This window comes from Sus scrofa, chromosome 2 (assembly GCF_054392235.1).
Source record: "Sus scrofa isolate SSC_HxYL_T2T_F1_AM1 chromosome 2, Sscrofa_HxYL_maternal_Yorkshire_Landrace_v2.0, whole genome shotgun sequence".
Taxonomy (NCBI): Eukaryota; Metazoa; Chordata; class Mammalia; order Artiodactyla; family Suidae; genus Sus; species Sus scrofa.
The window spans coordinates 89,470,741-89,489,406 of NC_139384.1; the positions used below are offsets into that span (position 1 = coordinate 89,470,741).

The following is an 18,666-nucleotide window of genomic DNA, read 5'->3' on the forward strand; positions in this document are numbered from 1 at the left end:
ACATTACTAAGTAAGGCACACATGACAGGAACATTAGTTGTTTTTTACCGAAGGGTGTGGCTTGGACATACTGTCCACTCGTAGGGTATTACAGTCTATTTTCCCCTTGAAGGGACTATGTCTAAATAGAAATTCGAATTTCACTAGCATTTGACGCTTTGTTTGCCAAGTGCTGCATATGGGCTTTATCAAACCAGGAGACTGTTTTGTTTGCCTCCCAGAGTGTTTAAATTTAAAGTTAAAGTTGTTGCAGATATTTATTTATTTTTATTTTTGTTTTTTGTTTTCTTCTGAGTGCCAGACCTGCAGCACGTGGAACAACGCAGATCTGAGCCGATTCTGCAGCCTACATTGGGTGGAGCCAGAGATCGAACCCACATTCTCATGGACACTTTGTCAGATTTTTAACTCGCAGAGCCACAAGGGGAATTCCTATTGCAGATATTTAGAAATCAAAGGATTCCACATAAAAAATCTGGATTTGGGGGAGTTCCCGTCGTGGCGCAGTGGTTAACGAACCCGACTAGGAACCATGAGGTTGCAGGTTCGATCCCTGGCCTTGCTTAGTGGGTTAAGGATTCCTCGTGAGCTGTGGTGTAGATCGCAGACGTGGCTCGGATCTGGGATCTGGTGTCGCTGTGGCTGTGGTGTAGGTCGGCCGCTACGGCTCTGATTGGATCCCTAGCCTGGGAACCTCCATATGCCTCGGGAAGCGGCCCTCAAAAAGCCAAAAAAAAAAAAAAAAAAAAAGAAAGAAAGAAAGAAAGAAAAGAAGTCTGGACTTTGGCCTGGTCTTGAAACATTGGAAGCTTTTGCAACTCAGTATATTCTCTGATTGCAGTGAACTGGTGGAGTGGATGATGGCTGTCCTTTTAGAAGCCCAGGTTTTCCTGGTATCTTTGTTACCAGCTTTTATGATCTTTCTGGCCACTGAAGGCCAGTTGTTTCCTGTTTGAAAGAGTGTAGCTGGAAAGTGGCCTCGGTACACTTGCACCAGTTAAGTCTCAGAGTCAGAGTTTTGGGTGAAGCAGAAAGAACAGTTTTATTGCTTTGACAGGCAAAGGAAGCCATTGTAGGCTAATGCCTCAAAACTGTGTCCTGCCTTGAGAGGGTATAGAAAGGGTTTTATAGGTTTAGCTCAGAAGACAGGTTTATTGATTAAGGTGTCTACATTATTCTCCCTCCATAGATCATTTCAGAATCCTCAAGTCCGGCGTCAGTCTGGTGATGGTTTCTGGTTGTCCTCAGGGTAAGCATTCTTTGATCTCATGGTTCCTAGTCAGATTCGCTTCTGCTGCACCATGATGGGAACTCTGAAGAGACCTCGATTTTGAGAGCTGATTTGGAGTATCAAGTGGTAACACCTCATGATGTCTATAATTTAAAATACTTCAGCACAAGAAAATATTTGGAGCAAACATGGCAAGAGCTTGACAGTTTTGAAATCTAGGTCTGAGTATAGGAGAATTGTTATGTATTTCTACTCTTCTGAATGTCTGACTTTTCATAATAAAAAAATAAAAAGATACATAAAAAACTGAATCCATGTGAAACAGGAGCCAGCATTTCAGAAAGACTGAAAAATCCTCAGAAAAGGTTTGATTGAGATTTAATTTTGAATAATGAAAACAAAAATTATGAAAATAAGTTTATCTTATATCTAACGAAATTTGGAATGTTTGCAACCATGTGCTAGTTTTCATAAAGCATAAAGAATGAACAAGTGCTGATAATTGCTGATTTTTTGGCACAATTTTCTGAAGAAGATATAACATTGTTCATTTCATATCTGACTCATGGTGAGTCAGAAAGAGAGTCCAACAATATTTAGGCTTCATCTTTTTTCTCAAGGCCTCTCTAATCCTGTGGTAGCTGTCTTTTTTTTTTTTTTTTTTTTTGGCTACCTTTTTGTTTTGTTTGTATCTCTTTTCGTATAGTTAGTGCTCAAGCTAATTGGCCAGAAGAGTAAAGTAATATTCCATTCTCTATGCTATTTCATCTTTATTTTTTTGTTTTTGTTTTGGCTATGCCCATTGCGTGTGGAAGTTCCCGGGCCAGGGATCAAACCCAAGGCACAGGAGGCACAATGCCGGATCCTTAACCCACTGAACCACCAGGGAACTCCGTGCTATTCATCCTTCAGGATATGTTTGTGGGATGTCTCAGAGCAAAAAACAAGCCATTTTGAAATATTAATTACTCTATGTTTGAGCCTATCTAAACTTACTCTTCATTTTTTTTTTTTTTTTTTGTCTTTTGTCTTTTTTTGTTGTTGTTGTTGTTATTGTTGGTATTTCTTGGGCCGCTCCCGCGGCATATGGAGGTTCCCAGGCTAGGGGTCCAATCGGAGCTGCAGCCACCGGCCTACGCCAGAGCCACAGCAACGCGGGATCTGAGCCGCGTCTGCAACCTACACCACAGCTCTCGGCAACGCCGGATCGTTAACCCACTGAGCAAGGGCAGGGATCGAACCCGCAACCTCATGGTTCCTAGTCGGATTCGTTAACCACTGCGCCACGATGGGAACTCCTACTCTTCATTTTTAATATGTTTTAAGTTTATTATTTTTTCCAATCATCTATTTTGAAACTCCTATTGGATCAGCAGCACTAGTTTTCTTTTCTGCCTCTCTTATGTGGCAGTGGCTTTGTGTGGGATTGGGTGAACTTGAGCATCGCTTTGTTAATTCTGTGGAATCTTGCATCTGTGTGCAAATTTACAGCTTCACTGTAAATCACTGTACAGTTGATTTGCATTGTAGATATCTGACAGCTAGCTACAGACTGGCTAGTCACAGGCCCAGTACAGGAGGAATGATGTTTTGGGGTTCAGCAGGAAGTGAACTTTGAGTAGGGACTGATTTTATAAGTGATACTCTTAATATAGTCATTAGTGAATATTTTAAAATTATGGAGACTTTTTTTTTTTTTTTTTAGGTCTGCACTCATGGCAAATGGAGGTTCCCAGGCTAGAGGTCGAATCGGAGCTACAGCTGCTGACCTATGCCACAGCCATAGCATCACAAGATCCAAGCCATGTCTTTGACCTACACAACAGCTCACGGCAACACCAGATCCTTAACCCACTGAGGGAGGCCAGGGATTGAACCCGCAACCTCATGGTTCCTAGTTGGATTCATTTCTGCTGTGCCACAGTGGGAACTCCAACACTGCAGAGATTTTGAGTCTCTCAGTGACTTTGGAACTGCAGGGACTTGGGTGAAATATCCTCAGATGATGAGGGTGCCCTCTATTTTCAGTTTAGAACTGTAGAACTTGTGGTTATAACTGAATTGATGTAGATGCTGTTGCTGAGATGGCGTCGAAGTATGGCTTTTTAAAGGATAACTAACTAAAAGGAAAACACTGTTTCCCTCCTCACAAGACTTCTAACACTAACTGCCCAGAGTTAGTGCAGATCTCACAGGGTAAGGGCTTAGGCCAACAAGACTGTCCCCTCATTGAGACAGCAATCTAGGCCTACCGTAAAACCGAGTCCCCCTAAAACCTAGTTCACTTACTGAGTTTGTGATGGCGCTATCCAAAACTTTAGGCCTTTTCTTGTCCCCTCCTCTCAATCTTGTGCTAGCTGAATCCTGATCAACCAGAGTCGATGACTAAAATTGCTATTTTCTGTAATATCAATAATGACTAAAATCGCTGTTGTAGATTTCATCCTTAATGTACAAGCTTAGGTGGTTTCTCCAGGGCAAGATGAGCTCATAGCTCCCCAGGCTGTGGACCACCTGGGCTAGAGAATCCTAAGCTGGAGACATCCTATCCTGACCTTTGAAATTATGATTAAGAAATGTCACAGAAATATCACAAGATGATGATTAAATCCCAGCTTCTTTGTTCTTCCCCTTTAAAAACATCCCTGACTCAAAGACCAAGTTGGAGTGGATCTGAGGCTGGTTTCCTACTCCCTTACTTGGTGCCCTTTATATATTTATTTATTTGGTCTTTTTGCTATTTCTTGGGCTGTTCCCGCGGCATATGGAGATTCCCAGGCTAGGGGTCTAATCGGAGCTGTAGCCACCAGCCTACACCAGAGCCACAGCAACACGGGATCCGAGCCGTGTCTGCAACCTGCACCACAGCTCACGGCAACGCCGGATCGTCAACCCACTGAGCAAGGGCAGGGACCGAACCTGCAACCTCATGGTTCCTTGTCGGATTCGTCAACCACTGCGCCACGACGGGAACTCCGGTGCCCTTTAAATAAACCCTTACTTTGCTGTGAACACCTGCTGTCAGACTTTGGTTTTCTGTGCCACAGACACAAGAGCCCTTGCTTGGTGACACAGGTCCTTCGGACTGGCTACAAATGTGGCAATCCCCACAACCCCCTCCTCAGATTTCATAACTTGCTAGAATGACTCACAGAACTCAGGAAAATGCTTTTCTTAACTATTACTGTTTATTGTAAGGATATAACTCAGAAACAGTCAAATGGAAGAGATGAACAGGGCAAGATATGTGGGAAGGGGTTTGGGGCTTTCATTCCCTCCCTTGGAGCTTTACCCTGCCAGCACCTTGCTGTGAACCCTATTGTTCAGTTTTAATGGAGGGTCAATTATATAGGCATGTTTGATTAAGTTATTGATCATTGGTGATTGAATTCAATCTCTACCCTTTGCCCTCCTCCCAGGAGGCGGGGTGGGGTGGGCATGAACACTCCAATTCCCTAATTACTTGATTCTTCTGGCAATCAGCCCTTATCCTCCTCATTAAAGAGTCACCTCATTAGCATAAACTCAAGTAGGTTGAAATAGGGCTTATTAGAAATAACAAAAAATGTTCCCATCTCTTTTTCACTCAAGAAATTACAGGGGTTTTAGGGAACTCTGTGCTGGGAACTAGAAGCAGAGATCACATACGCCTTTCTTTTTTTTTTTTTTTTCTTTTTCTTGGTCTCACCCTTGGCCTGTGGAAATCTCCAGGCCAGGGATCCAACCCACAGTGCAGTTGCAGTTGAGGCCTGGGCCACAGCTATGGCAACGCTGGATCCTTAACCCACCTTGCCACAAGGGAGCTTCCTTCAGTATACCATTCTTAATATGTAAAACAGTTATTTAATGAAAATAATTTTGTGTTCATTCAAAAATAGGCAGCTCACTTGCAAAAACGTTGAGCTGAGAATTTGGAAAGTGAATTTGCATAATGTGTCCCTAATAGAGAGAGCCTTCATTATGTCAGTGAGTGACCTATGCGTTTCCTACTTGGCATCCTGCCATGGCTGTGTAGTGGTGGAGAGAATCTTGAGTGCAGCTCAACTTGTGCTTTCAGAGGAAATACCAAGAAACGTGGCCTTTCAAGCCCCTACCAGTGACTTCAAAACAATGGACTTTCTGATTTGGTAACATTTCCCATAACAAGTCACATAAGTTTGCATAATACTCCCCCCGCCCCACATTTTATTATGAAAAAATTTAAACGTAGAGTATGTATAACATTTACCAGGTCTATCTATGTATTTATCCCTATGTCCATCCATTAATCCATCTCAGTTTTTGATGTATTTCAAAGGAGACTCCAGCCTCTAATACTTAAAAAAAATATATTTAGAAATAATTTCAGGAGTTCCCTGGTGGCTTAGTGGATTAAGGAACTGGCATTGTCACTGCTGTGGCATGGGTTCAATCCCTGGCCCGGGAACTTCCTCATGCTGTGGGTGTGCCCACCCCCCCCCAAAAGAAATAATTTAATCTTACAGCAGAGTTGCGAAGTATAAAGATAGCAGAGTACAACTGTATACCCCTTACCCAGATTCGCCTGTGGTTAACATTTTACTTTATATGTGTTATCGTTTGCATGTGCTCTTTCTCTGTCTGTATTTATATATGTACATTTTCCCCCTGGACTTTTCTTGAGGGCATATTACATACATCATGACCCATTACCCTTAAACCCTTCAGAATATATTTCTTAAGAACTGGGATATTCTCTTTTATAACTGTGGTAAAGTTATCAACTTCAGTATATTTAACATTGAAACATTTATATTAATTCCTAACTTAAAAAAATGGGAGTTCCCGTCGTGGCACAGTGGAAACAACTAGGAACATGAGGTTGCGGGTTCGATCCCTGGCCTTGCTTAGTGGGTTAAGGATCTGGCGTTGCTGTGAGCTGTGGTGTAGGCTGGCAGCTACAGCTCTGATTAGACCCCTAGCCTGGGAACCACCACATGCCACGGGTGCGGCCCTAGAAAATACAGAAAAACAAAAAACAAAACAAAAAAAAAGATTGCACAACACTGTACAGATGTTACAAGTTCATGGGCTGGACGCGTGCAGCCAAACAAACTGAAGCATCAGAGGTTGGAGCAGATAAATGTTTCCTGCAGGGTGAATTGGTGGCTCCTACCCCAAACCCCAGAACTCCCTGAAGGGCTTCAGCAAAGTTTTTTTTTTGACCCCCTCCCCATGTGGAAGTTTTCAGGCCAGGAGTTGACCCAAGCTGCTGCAGTGACAACTCAGGATCCTTAACTTGCTGCTCCTCAAAGAGACCTTGGCAAAGCATTTTTAAAGACAAAGTGAGGGAGGGGTGTCCCGGGGTGTGTGATCAGCTCATGCACATTCTCTGATTGGTTTGAAAGTGTCAGAAGGTCTGGGAGCTAGGTGCTTACCATTATCAGTAGTTACTTTCTTCCGGAACCTAGTGGTTTTAGCATCTGAATAACTCAGGAAATATGCATCAGATACTATTATCTAGGTACTTCAGAGAGGAGCTAAAGCATGAAGATATTCGGGAGAGGTCTGCCCTGGGAAGGGCCCATAGCGTCCAACTCAGTTACATGGAGCTTTCCTCATTTATTTTATCAGTTCCCTATTGTTGGATATGTAGATAGTTTTCTAATTTTCAATATCTAAATAACACTCTTTGTGTACTTATCTCCTAGATAACTTTCTGAGAGTGGAATTTTGGGGTCAAAATAGTTTAATATATATAAAAAAAAAATTTGCAGGAGTTCCCGTCGTGGCGCAGCAGAAATGAATCCGACGAGGAACCATGAGGTTGTGGGTTTGATCCCTGGTCTTGCTCAGTGGGTTAAGGCTCCGGCATTGCCGTGAGCTGTGGGGTAGGTCACAAACACGGCTCGGATCTGGCATTGCTGTGGCTGTGGCATAGGCCGGCAGCTGTAGCTCCGATTAGACCCCTAGCCTGGAAATCTCCATGTGCCGAGGGTGCAGCCATAAAAAGCAAAAAAACCAAACCAAAACAAAACAATAACAACTTTGCAGTAGACTGCCAAGTGAAGATTGTGCACTTCTCCTAACAGGTTATGAAAATGATCACTTTCCTCCATCTTCACAGCCCTCGATATTATCAACCTTTAAAAATGTGGGCCTAATTTGATAAGCAAGAAAGATCTCTCACTTTTAAGTTGCATTTCTTTGGTTAGTAATATAGGCACAATGTTAATGGCATGCCCGAGATCAATTCCCTCTTCATTTTTGCTAATTGAATGTTCATTTTGTTAGTGGGTTCAGCCCTAGGTGGGATACTTATATTTATAACCTCCCTGGCAGCTAGGAGGGCATAGTTCTGACAGATGAGCTATAACTAGTGTGTTGGGGCTTTTGGGAAGTCTTTTGCTTTTCCTGATAAGTGGGAAAGCATGTAATATTTACCGTGTTTGTCTGTGTATTCGTCTGCTGATGATCCGCGTTCCTTTCCCTTTTTTCCTGCCTTGAGTGTAAACATGATGCTTGGAGCCATGGCAGCCATTTGGGCATCATAATGTGATGTGCATGAGGCAATAGTCAAGGTAAATAATTGTTTGTTTAAGCCACAGTAAATGTCTTACTTGGAGCTGCAAGTATTCCTAATTGATGTACCTAGTGAACCTGAACTTCATTTTGTGTACTAGTTGCACAGTGTGTATCCTGCTGTGTGATAGTCCTTGGTGTGCCTGTCTGGTTCCTCTCTATAGTGGGAGCTCCTTGAGGAAAGGGACCACCTGACAATCCTGCCCACTTCTGTTTGGCCGAGCAGACATAGATTGGGTACTTGTTAAAGTGTGTTTTGAAAGAATGAACGATATAATTTAATTCCATATGCAAATTATTTTAAAAATGGAGAATCCAGGATGGATATTTACTTTTTAGCGTTGATGGCTCCTCCAGGCCTTTTCCTGAACCAAGATTCTCAAACTCTTGTCTTTTTACTTCTTTATCAGTATGAGAAATTCTCATTCTCCTCTAAGTCTGTGCTTTCTTCTTTTTTTTTTTTTTTTTTTTCTTTTTCTTTTTTGCTATTTCTTTGAGCCGCTCCCGCGGCATATGGAGGTGCCCAGGCTAGGGGTCGAATCGGAGCTGTAGCCACCGGCCTACCCCAGAGCCACAGCAACGCGGGATCCGAGCTGCGTCTGCAACCTACACCACAGCTCACGGCAACGCCGGATCGTTAACCCACTGAGCAAGGGCAGGGACCGAACCCGCAACCTCATGGTTCCTAGTCGGATTCGTTAACCACTGCGCCACGATGGGAACTCCCTAAGGCTGTGCCTTCTAATCTTTTTCATATCATGACTCGGAACATGATGATGTTTGTTGTAAAACACAACGTTATAAATGGATGGAGGGTTTCCTGCTGCACTTGGGGAGTCTGGCTTCCCTAGACTTCATTGGGTCGCCCCTTGACCAAAAGCATCAGTATCTCTAAACAGCTAATAGCCCAACAGTCTCACTATCCTGGAAGCTCTGTTCTGCTCTATGGAGAGATGAAGGCTTTTCTTCTTCCCAGGGAGGAGTTTCATGAATACTTTTTAATTTATGCCAAAAGAAATACACACACGACTATGTAACAAATATCAGTTTGGCTCCATCTAGTGGTCTAAAATGGATTTGAGTGTCTGACTATCCAAGATTTGACAGTTTGCATCCTTCCATCCATCCATGCTTATCCATCCATTTATCTTTTTTTTTCTTTTTGGCTGTTCCTGCAGCATGTGAAAGTTCCTGGGCCAGGGATTGGGCCCTAGCCTCTGCAGTGACAATGCTGGATCCGTAACCCTCTGTGCCACAAGAGAACCTCATCCATTCATTTATCTTTTTTTTTTTTTTGGTCTTTTTGCTATTTCTTTGGGCTGCTCCCGCAGCATATGGAGGTTCCCAGGCTAGGGGTCAAATCGGAGCTGTAGCCATCGGCCTACACCAGAGCCACAGCAATGCGGGATCCAAGCCGCGTCTGCGACCTACACCACAGCTCACGGCAACGCCGGATCGTTAACCCACTGAGCAAGGGCAGGGACCGAACCTGCAACCTCATGGTTCCTAGTCGGATTTGTTAACCACTGCGCCACGATGGGAACTCCCCATTCATTTATCTTGATCCATCCTTCAATTCATCCACATCCATTCTCCTATCCATCAGTCTATCCACCCACCCATCCATCCATCCACCTATCAATTATCCATGAATCCATCCATCCACCCATCCATCCTCCCATCCATCCTTCAATCCATTTACATCCTATAAGGCCCTGTGTGATGTGACCTCTGCCAGTCTTTCTGACTCTATTTCATATCATTATATGTGGATCTGTTAAGTTCCATGTGATTTTATTTATTTATTTGTTTTATTATTATTTTTTAGGGCCACACCCAAGGCATATGGAAATTCACAGGCTAGGGGTCCAACTGGAGCTGTAGCTGCCGGCCTACACCACAGCCACAGCAATGCTGGATCCTTAACCCACTGAGTGAGGCCAGGGATCAAATCCGCATACTTCTGGATACTAGTTGGGGTCTTAACCTGCTGTGCCACAATGAGAATTCCTTGTTTGTTTCTTAAACACATCACACTTGTTCTTTACATGTGCTTTTCCCCCTCTGCTGGGAATGAATTTCTCCCAGACTGAGGATGACTAAATTATTAAATCATCATCCTTCATAGGAAGGGGCATATATCTAAAATATACACCCTTCCAGCCCCCAGTCCCTTTTTGTCACTTCGCCCAGTTGTATTTCTTTTGTAGTACTTATCACTTCCTGACATTTTCCTTTTAGGGTTTTATTTAGTATTGTTTCCTCCCCTCACTTGAATGTGGCTTAGAGGGGGAGCATATTTCTCTTGTTCACGGATGTATCCCCCTGCTCAGAACAAACTACCCTCATAATTAGAGATTTTAAACAACAACAGTTTATTTCACACTCACACCGCACGGCCATCTCGATGGGCAGAGCCGTTCCCCAGTCTTCTCACTTAGTGTCCCGGCTGGCAGGTCCCATCCCCTGGAACAGCCTTTATTATCCCTGCAGGGGGAAGGGGACAGAGAAAAAAGTGACCTGCCCCTAAAGCCTTCCTCACAGAGTTGAACCACGATCCTCTGATCACATGTCATCGGCCGGAGGGATGCTTGGCCATGCCTAAATTTAAGGGGGTGGGAAATACAGTCCCACCCTGTGCCTAGAAGAGCCAAAGGCGACCAAGACTGATGATCCCCACCTCGGCGGAACAGACACAAATGGAAACACCACAGGGGCTCAGCTGGAAGGGGTGGCAGGGCATACCTCCTGATACACAAAGAGCCAGTGCTCGTGCTCTTGGGTGGTGGTGGGGATGTGACAAAAAGGGCTCCCGGGGGATCGAATATGGCCCGAGTCTTGAAAGATGAGCAGCTGCTCACCTCCATCGGAGCGGGGGGTGGACAGAGCAAGCAGACAGAGTAAAGCCCAGAGGCCTGGGGTAGCTGTAGGACCTGCACTCTGTGCAGAATGGGAGATGGGCTTTGACTGATGGAATGGGTGATGGTGGGTCTGGAAAACTGAGTGCAGACCTCCGAGGGTGTTGACTGAGACTCTAAGAAGTCTGGACTTTGTCCTATGAGTTACAGGGACAGTGACACTTGTAAAGCAGGGGAGTGACTTGTTTAGAATTGTGCTCGAGAAATTAAAGTGTGAGGGCAGGTGGCATGGTTAGAGGGCATATGAGAGCAAAGATGGGTGAGCCACCCCCTGGAAACCTTTCAGGGTCATCCAGGTGAGAGATAAGGAGGTCTGAATTGGGGCAGAACAGTCGGGATTGCAAAAACTGATCTAATGTCAGAGACGTTCAAGAAGGAGGGTCTAGAGGACTTGTTACTGGAAAGCCATGGGGGAGACGGGGAGGGAGGAATGAAGGGGGCACTCGGTTTTCTGACCTGAGTACATGTGTGGTAGGGGCAGGGAGAAGAATTGTTCAGTGTGGACAGCCAGGTGGGGGCAGGATGTGTGGACCCCTCAGAGCTCAGGGAGTCTGGCTGAGTGTGTCTCCTGCCACATGAACAGTGCTGAAGGAATGCTGGGGTTAAATGTCACCTCCATCTCCCCGTGAAGGAGCAGGGGTGTGGCTTTTTTTTTTTTTTTTTTGATCTTTTTAGGGCCTAGCTTTCGGTATATGGAATTTCCCAGGCTAGGGGTTGAATCAGAGCTGCAGCTTCTGGTCTGCGCCACAGCCACAGCAACGCAGGATCCAAGCTGCATCTGTAACCTACACCAGAGTTCACAGCAACGCTGGATCCTTAACCCACTGTCCCTGGCCAGAGATTGAACCTCCATCCCAGAGCTCCAGAAATGCAGTGGATCCCTTCTTAACACAGTGGAAACTCCAGATTGTGTCCATGATTTTTAGCTGCATTCGGTGGGAGACGTAGGGAAGGCTGGGCTGACGCTCTTATTTGGAAGCAGAATCTCTTAATTGTTTTAAAGGAGATTTGAGAGACATTTTAAATTGTATTATAATTTTTCCTGGTGGGAAGTTTTATTTGAATAAATTAGTCTGCCATTACTAGGATCAAAATATTTCAGAATAAATCTATCAAGTTCTGTAATAAACTTGACTGAGATTATAATAGAATTGCATTCAATTTATAGATTAATGTGAAGAAGACATTGGTATGTTTCTTCTCTTCATCAGATGACCTTTTATGACTTTTAAAAGAAAGTTTAAATTTCCTTCATAGTGGTCTTGTACACATTGGTTAACTTATAAATAATTTTTATATGCACATATATCTTTGCCTTTGTGTATAGTAGTCTTTTTTTTTTTTTTTTTTTTTTTTTTTTCTGTCTTTTTGCCATTTCTTGGGCTGCTGTCACGGCATATGAAGGTTCCCAGGCTAGGGGTCTAATCGGAGGTGTAGCCACTGGCCTACGCCAGAGCCACAGTAATGAGGGATCCAAGCCGAGTCTGCAACCTACACCAAAGCTCATGGCAACGCCAGATCCTTAACCCACTCAGCAAGGCCAGGGATCGAACCTACCACCTCATGGTTCCTAGTCGGATTCGTTAACCACTGCACCATGACGGGAACTCCCTATAGTAGTCTTATTTACTTTAATTTTGTGTTGGTCTATGCTAGTGTGAATAAATTGATTTGTATATTTTTGTAAGAAATATTTGATCTGTATTTAGACTTCATAAATTTATAGTTTCTTTTCTTTTTCTTCTTCTTTTTTTTTTTTTTTTGCTTTTAGGGCCACTATACCTGCAGCATTTGGAAGTTCCCTGGCTAGGGGTCTAATCAGACCTGCAGCTGCCGGCCTACGCCACAGCTGCAGCAACGCAGATCCAAGTTGTGTCTGTCCTAGACCACAACTCACAGCAACGCCAAATCCTTAACCCACTGATCAAGGCCAGGGATCGAAACTGAATCCTCATGGTTACTAGTTGGGTTCATTACCGCTGAGCTACACTGGGAATTCCCCATAAATTTATAGTTGGAAAAGTGATCTATATATACCTGAATTGTTTCAAACATCTGTAAAAGTTTTCTAATAGGTCCATCCAAATCTTACATGCTTATGATTCTACTTAGAGGAGATTCTGGAAAAGACAAAACTACGGGGATAGAAAACAGATCAGTGGTTGCCAGGGGTGAGGGGTGGAGGAAGGGTTTAGCTAAAAAGAAGTATGAGAGAGATTTTTGGCGCCAGAGAACTGTTACCATGATGAGTGAGAAATTATATCTTAATGTAGTTTTTTTTTTTTTTTTTTCTTTTGTCTTTTTTGTTGTTGTTATTGTTGCTATTTCTTGGGCCGCTCCCGCGGCATATGGAGGTTCCCAGGCTAGGGGTCGAATCGGAGCTGTAGCCACCGGCCTACGCCAGAGCCACAGCAACGCGGGATCCGAGCTGCGTCTGCAACCTACACCACAGCTCACGGCAACGCCGGATCGTTAACCCGCTGAGCAAGGGCAGGGACCGAACCCGAAACCTCATGGTTCCTAGTCGGATTCGTTAACCACTGCGCCACGACGGGAACTCCGATATCTTAATGTAGTTTTAACTTGCACTGCTCTTATTATAAACCAGATTGAGTTTTTTTTTTTTTTTTTCATAGATTTACATGGCATTTTAAATTCTTTTTCTGTGATCTATCCATTTCTTTTGTCCATTTCTCTATTGGGTTGTTGTTTTTTTTTCCCTTTTCAATGTTTCGGAGATCCTCATATATTAATGATAATAATCCTTTGTCTTATACATTGCAAATATTTTTTTCATTTATCTCTTCACTTTGTGGTGTTTTTTGCCATGCAGTTCGTACTTTAAAGTAATGAAGTATATACATCTTTGTCCTATTGGTTCTGGATTTTGAGTCACAGATAGGAAATCAGAATTGTTTCAGATGGGAGTCATTGTGTGAGAAAATCTCTGAGGACCTTTGTGCCTGAGGTGATTTCTTTTTTTATTACTCTCATATTGGAGTGAAAATTTGACTGGATATGAAAAGCTAGGTTCTAGTTTCTCTTACTTTGAAAAATTTGACTAGTTTGTTTTGTGTCATTCAGTGTTCCATTGAAAAGTCTGATGTCAGTCTGATTCTTATTCCATAGAAAATGGACTGTTCTTTTGTTTGGAGGCTTTTCAAATTTTCTCTTTGTCTTTGATCTGCTTAAATGACATTGTACTGTATGTGTGGTGTTTTTCCTCACGTCTTCTCTGTGGCACCCTGTGGCTTTTTCATCCAAGACGTTCTATCCTGCATTGATTCTGGGAAATTTATATCCATTTTTGTCTTCAAGAATTTCCTCTGATTCCTTCTGCTTTTTCTTTTGTGGAACTCTTTTTATCTAGATATTGACACTATCCTCTAAATCTCTTTCTGTTCTTTTTATTAAAAAAAAATTTTTAAGTTTTGGAGTTCCTGTCATGGCGCAGTAGAAACCATGAGGTTGCGGGTTCAATCCCTGGCTTCGCTCAGTTGGTTAAGGATCTGGTGTTGCCGTGAGCTGTGGTGTAGGTCACAGACATGGCTCAGATCTGACGTTGCTGTGGCTGTGGCTGAGGCTGTGGCTGTGGCCAGCAGCTGTAGCTCCGATTGGATCCCTAGCCTGGGAATCTCCATATGTGGTGCGGCCCTAAAAAGCAAAAAAAAGAAAAAAAAGGAAAAATTAAGTTTTTATTTTTTGGCCATGTCTGATGCATGTGGAAGTTCCCGGGCTAGGGATCCATCCTGTGCCACAGCAGTGACACAAGCTGCCGCAGTGACAACTCCAGTTCCTTAACCCACTGAGACGCAGGAGAACTCTGTTCCTTTTAATATTCTCTAACCCATTACCCTTTCTAGCATACTTCTGGGAGAAGTCCTTCTGACCAATTCTTTTTTTTTTGTCTTTTCTACGGCCGCACCTACGGCATGTGGAGGTTCCCAGGCTAGGGGTCTAATTGGAGTTGTAGCCACCGGCCTATGCCAGAGCCACAGCAACTCGGGATCTGAGCTGCATCTGCAACCTACACCACAGCTCACAGCAATGCCAGATCCTTAACCCACTGAGCAAGGCCAGGGATCGAACCTGCAACCTCATGGTTCCTAGTCAGATTTGTTAACCACTGCGCCACAAGGGGAACTCCCAATTCTCTTTTCTTGTATTATTTGTACCAGCTATTGTGATCTTTATTTCTACGATTACGTTTTTGATACCTAATCTTTCCACTTATTTTTAAATTTTAATTTAATCTTATTTTTTGGCCACACCCTCGGCATGTGGAAGTTCCTGGGCCAGAGATCGAACCTGTCCCACAGCAGGGACCTAAGCTGCAACTGTGGCAATGCCGGATCCTTAGCCCACTGCACCACTGCGGGGGAACTCCATTTATTTTTTTTAAGTTTCTTTTTTGTTGTTGTTCTCATATCCTGTTGCTAATATAGCCCTTTATTTCCTTAAGCATGCTGATTTAAAGTCTCTGTCTTTACATGTATGTGTAACTTGGTCCCCATGCTGTACAGCAGGGAAAAAAAAAAAACAAAAACAAGTAAATAAATAAATAAAGTCTTTAGAGTCTAGAATCTTAAAAGTACTCTAGCCTCTCCCTTCTCTTTAACACTACAAAATGTTTACTACTTACTATCCAATCCTTTATCATTCCAAAGTCTTATTATAGTAAATGATTCTTTATATTAAAATTCTCCTGTTTAAAGAAAAAATGAATAAAGTCTCTGTCCTCTCTAACTCTCCCATTTCAGATGGTATGTTATCTGTCTCTCTCTCTTTCTCTTACATGTCGGTGTCTTTCTTTTGAGCTGGTTGTTCTCCTTGCATGTCGAGCTGTTTTGAGGGTATCAGACTCTCAGGCTGGCCATGGGATTGGGGAAGATGAGGCCCTAGACTGGTGATGAAGGAGTGGAGGGGGATGGGCCCCCAGATGGGCTCTGGGATCGCACCGAACCACCACTGATCACTCCTTGTTTGCTGCCAGGCATCTCTTCAGCTTTTTTTTTTACCTTTGAATCCCTATGTTTAAAGGTAGCACCAAGAAGAGGCAGTTTCCATAGACTGTAAACCTCTAGTCATGGGGATTGGAGGAGAAGAGCAGAGGCATGATGCCCCATGAGCGTACACCTCTCTTCCACTTTTATGCATAGCAATTAAAAAATTGTGATAAAATACACACAATGAAATCTTAACATTTTAACCATTTGTAGGCATAGAATTCAGTGGCATTAAATTTCGCAGTGTTGTGTACCCAGCACCAGTATTTACACCCCAAACTTTGTCATCCTCCCCAACATAAACTCTGAACCCTTTAAACACTAAGTCCCCCTTCCCCCTCTGCCCAGCCCCTGGTAAACCTCTATTCCACTTTTTGTCTGTGAATTTGCCTATTCTAGGTACCTGATCTAAGTGGAATCAGATAATGTTTGGTTCTTCTGTGTTTGGGTATTTCACTAGACATGTTTTTAAGATCCATCTATGTTACAGCAAATATCAAAATTTAACTGAATTTATTGTGGCACTCTTCTTGCAGTATATGTGCATTACAAGTCATTATATTCTACCGCAAACAAATACAATGTGATATACCAATTACATCTCAATACTGCTGGAGACAAATTCATTCCTTTTTATGGTGGAAGAGTATTTCTTCATCAGCTGTCGTCTAAGCAGGGTTTAACACTGCCCTAACACCAACCCATGATCTGCAGCGTCCATGGTCCAGGCAGTTCCCACAGGTTTCTAGGAGGACATGGTATCCTAAGGAAATTGTTGGGGGCTGGGGGGCGGGGGTGAAAAGCTGTCCTCCAACCTGTCTTCTCATTGCAACTTTTGGCTTAAATTTTAATTTCTTAAGAGTTTTCTCGGGAATCTTTTAAGGTGGGGCGTTAGTTCGTGATATTCATGTCTCCTTCATTCTAGAGAGCAAGTCTGCAGCCCCTGCTGGTTTGCCAACTTGGCAGGAAGCAGAGCTATTGTGGCCTCGTTTTTTTTGTTTGTTTTGTTTTTTCTTTATCTTTTAAATTTAATTTAGTTTATTTTATTTTGTCTTTTTAGGGCCGCACTTGTGGCATATGGAAGTTCCCAGGCTAGGGGTCAAATTGGAGCTATAGCCACCAGCCTACACCACAGCTACAGCAATGCTGGATCCAAGCCATGTCTGTGACCTAGACCACAGCTCATGGCAACACTGGATCCTTAACCCACCGAGCGAGGCCAGGGATCAAACCTGCAACCTCATGGATAATAGATTTGTTTCTGCTGAGCACAACAGGAACTCCCCATCTTTTAGGTTTTCTTAAAATGCCCTCCCACATCTCACGATTCTAAACAAGATTCTAAATAGTCCTTTAGTACTATCATTGTTTTATCCTTTATATTTGGTACATCAATCTGTCTGGATTTATTTCTGTGTCTGTGATATGATGCAGTAATTTAACTTCTTACCAAAATGTTAGCTGTTTATTTAAACATTTATTCAATACTTCATCTTTCCTCCACTTACCTGAAATGCACAATATCGATTTTTGTATGTTGAGGTTATACCTCTCCACTTTATTCTTTTATTAATTCTTTATCAACTGATTCTCTTGAATTTTCTAGGCAAACAATTATATCTTTTGCAAAATATTGTCTTTTTTTTTCTTTTCCAACGTTTATATCTGTATCTTTTGCTTCTCTTGTTACTGGTTGCATACTTCTGGCTATGGCACTTGTTTCTTGCTGTAGGTTTTTGGGAGAAGTTTTTTAATTTTATGAAGTTAAGCAAGCTTCTTTCTATTCTTCAAGTTGAAAATAAAATCAGGAATGAGATCAAACATTATAAAATGTAGAGAGATATTTCTCTCTTTACACCACTTCATTTTTACAAAGACCTACATTAGTACATTAAAACATTAGTGTTTTTGCTTTGAACTGAAGAAACTCAAGAGGATTTTTGCTTTCACAAAAAAGGCAGAAATAGGGTTCAGTGTTTGTTTTGTAGAAGCAGAGGTGCCCCCAGCTGTGAGAATGGCCCCGCCAAGATCTTTTCCCAGGAATGACACTCAACACCTCAATATTGAGCTGCCATAGCTGTGAACTGTGTCTGTGAGCATCTGTGCTCTATCGTGATTACTTTGTGCATCCACTAGCAAGATGTGTAATTTCTTTTTGGTTTTATGACCATATTTTTTGTGTTTCTGAAAGGTTTCATAGGATCGCTCCACTTTTGGATAAAGGGAGAAACCTGTAGTCAAGAAAATAAAATCTTTTTTCACTGATCTGTTAATGTGGAAAGAAGAGATTTTTCTACTCTTTTTTTTTTAGTGGAGATTTTCTACTCTTAAACTATATTCTTTTTTCTACTTTATTTAAAATTTTTTTTATTATTATTGATTTACAGTGTCCTGTCAATTTCTGTTGTACAGCAAAGTGACCCAGTTTTATACACACACACACACACACATTCTTTTTATCACATCGGCCTTTTGGCTAAGATCAGGTGTAGTATCTGTTCGTATCAGTTTAATATCTGATATGTCCTCTATCCTTCTATTCTTGAAATAAATTCTGCTTGGTAACTATTATTTTTTTTTAATAGAACTCTGTCTTCTATTTACTAATATTTTATTTAGAAAATTTGCTTTTGTGTTTGTAAGGATATTTTCCCTCCTTCCCTTCCTTCCCTCCTTCCATCTTTATTCTCTTTTATTTATTTATTTTTATTTTTGGCCACACTTGCAGCATGCAGAGTTTCCTGGGCCAGGGATCGAACTCGTACCACACAGTGACGATGTCAGGTCCTTAACCTGCTGAGCCACCAGGGAACTCCTTTCTTTCTTTTAAAAAACAAGTCCTTGTTTATCTAGTTTGGGTGTTATGATTATGGCAGCCTCCAAGCATATTGTGGTCAGGGAAGGCAAATTCATATTCAACCCCAAATATGTCTGTCTCTGTGAGGACAAATTGCTGTCCCCTCCATGAGAG

The 18,666-nt window shown here is 42.5% G+C and overlaps 1 pseudogene; it reads left to right on the forward strand.

Annotated features, from left to right (window-relative positions):
• Positions 1 to 18,153: 18,153 nt before the first annotated feature.
• Positions 18,154 to 18,265, forward strand: LOC146405560 (U2 spliceosomal RNA; annotated as a pseudogene).
• The last annotated feature ends 401 nt before the right edge of the window (positions 18,266 to 18,666 follow it).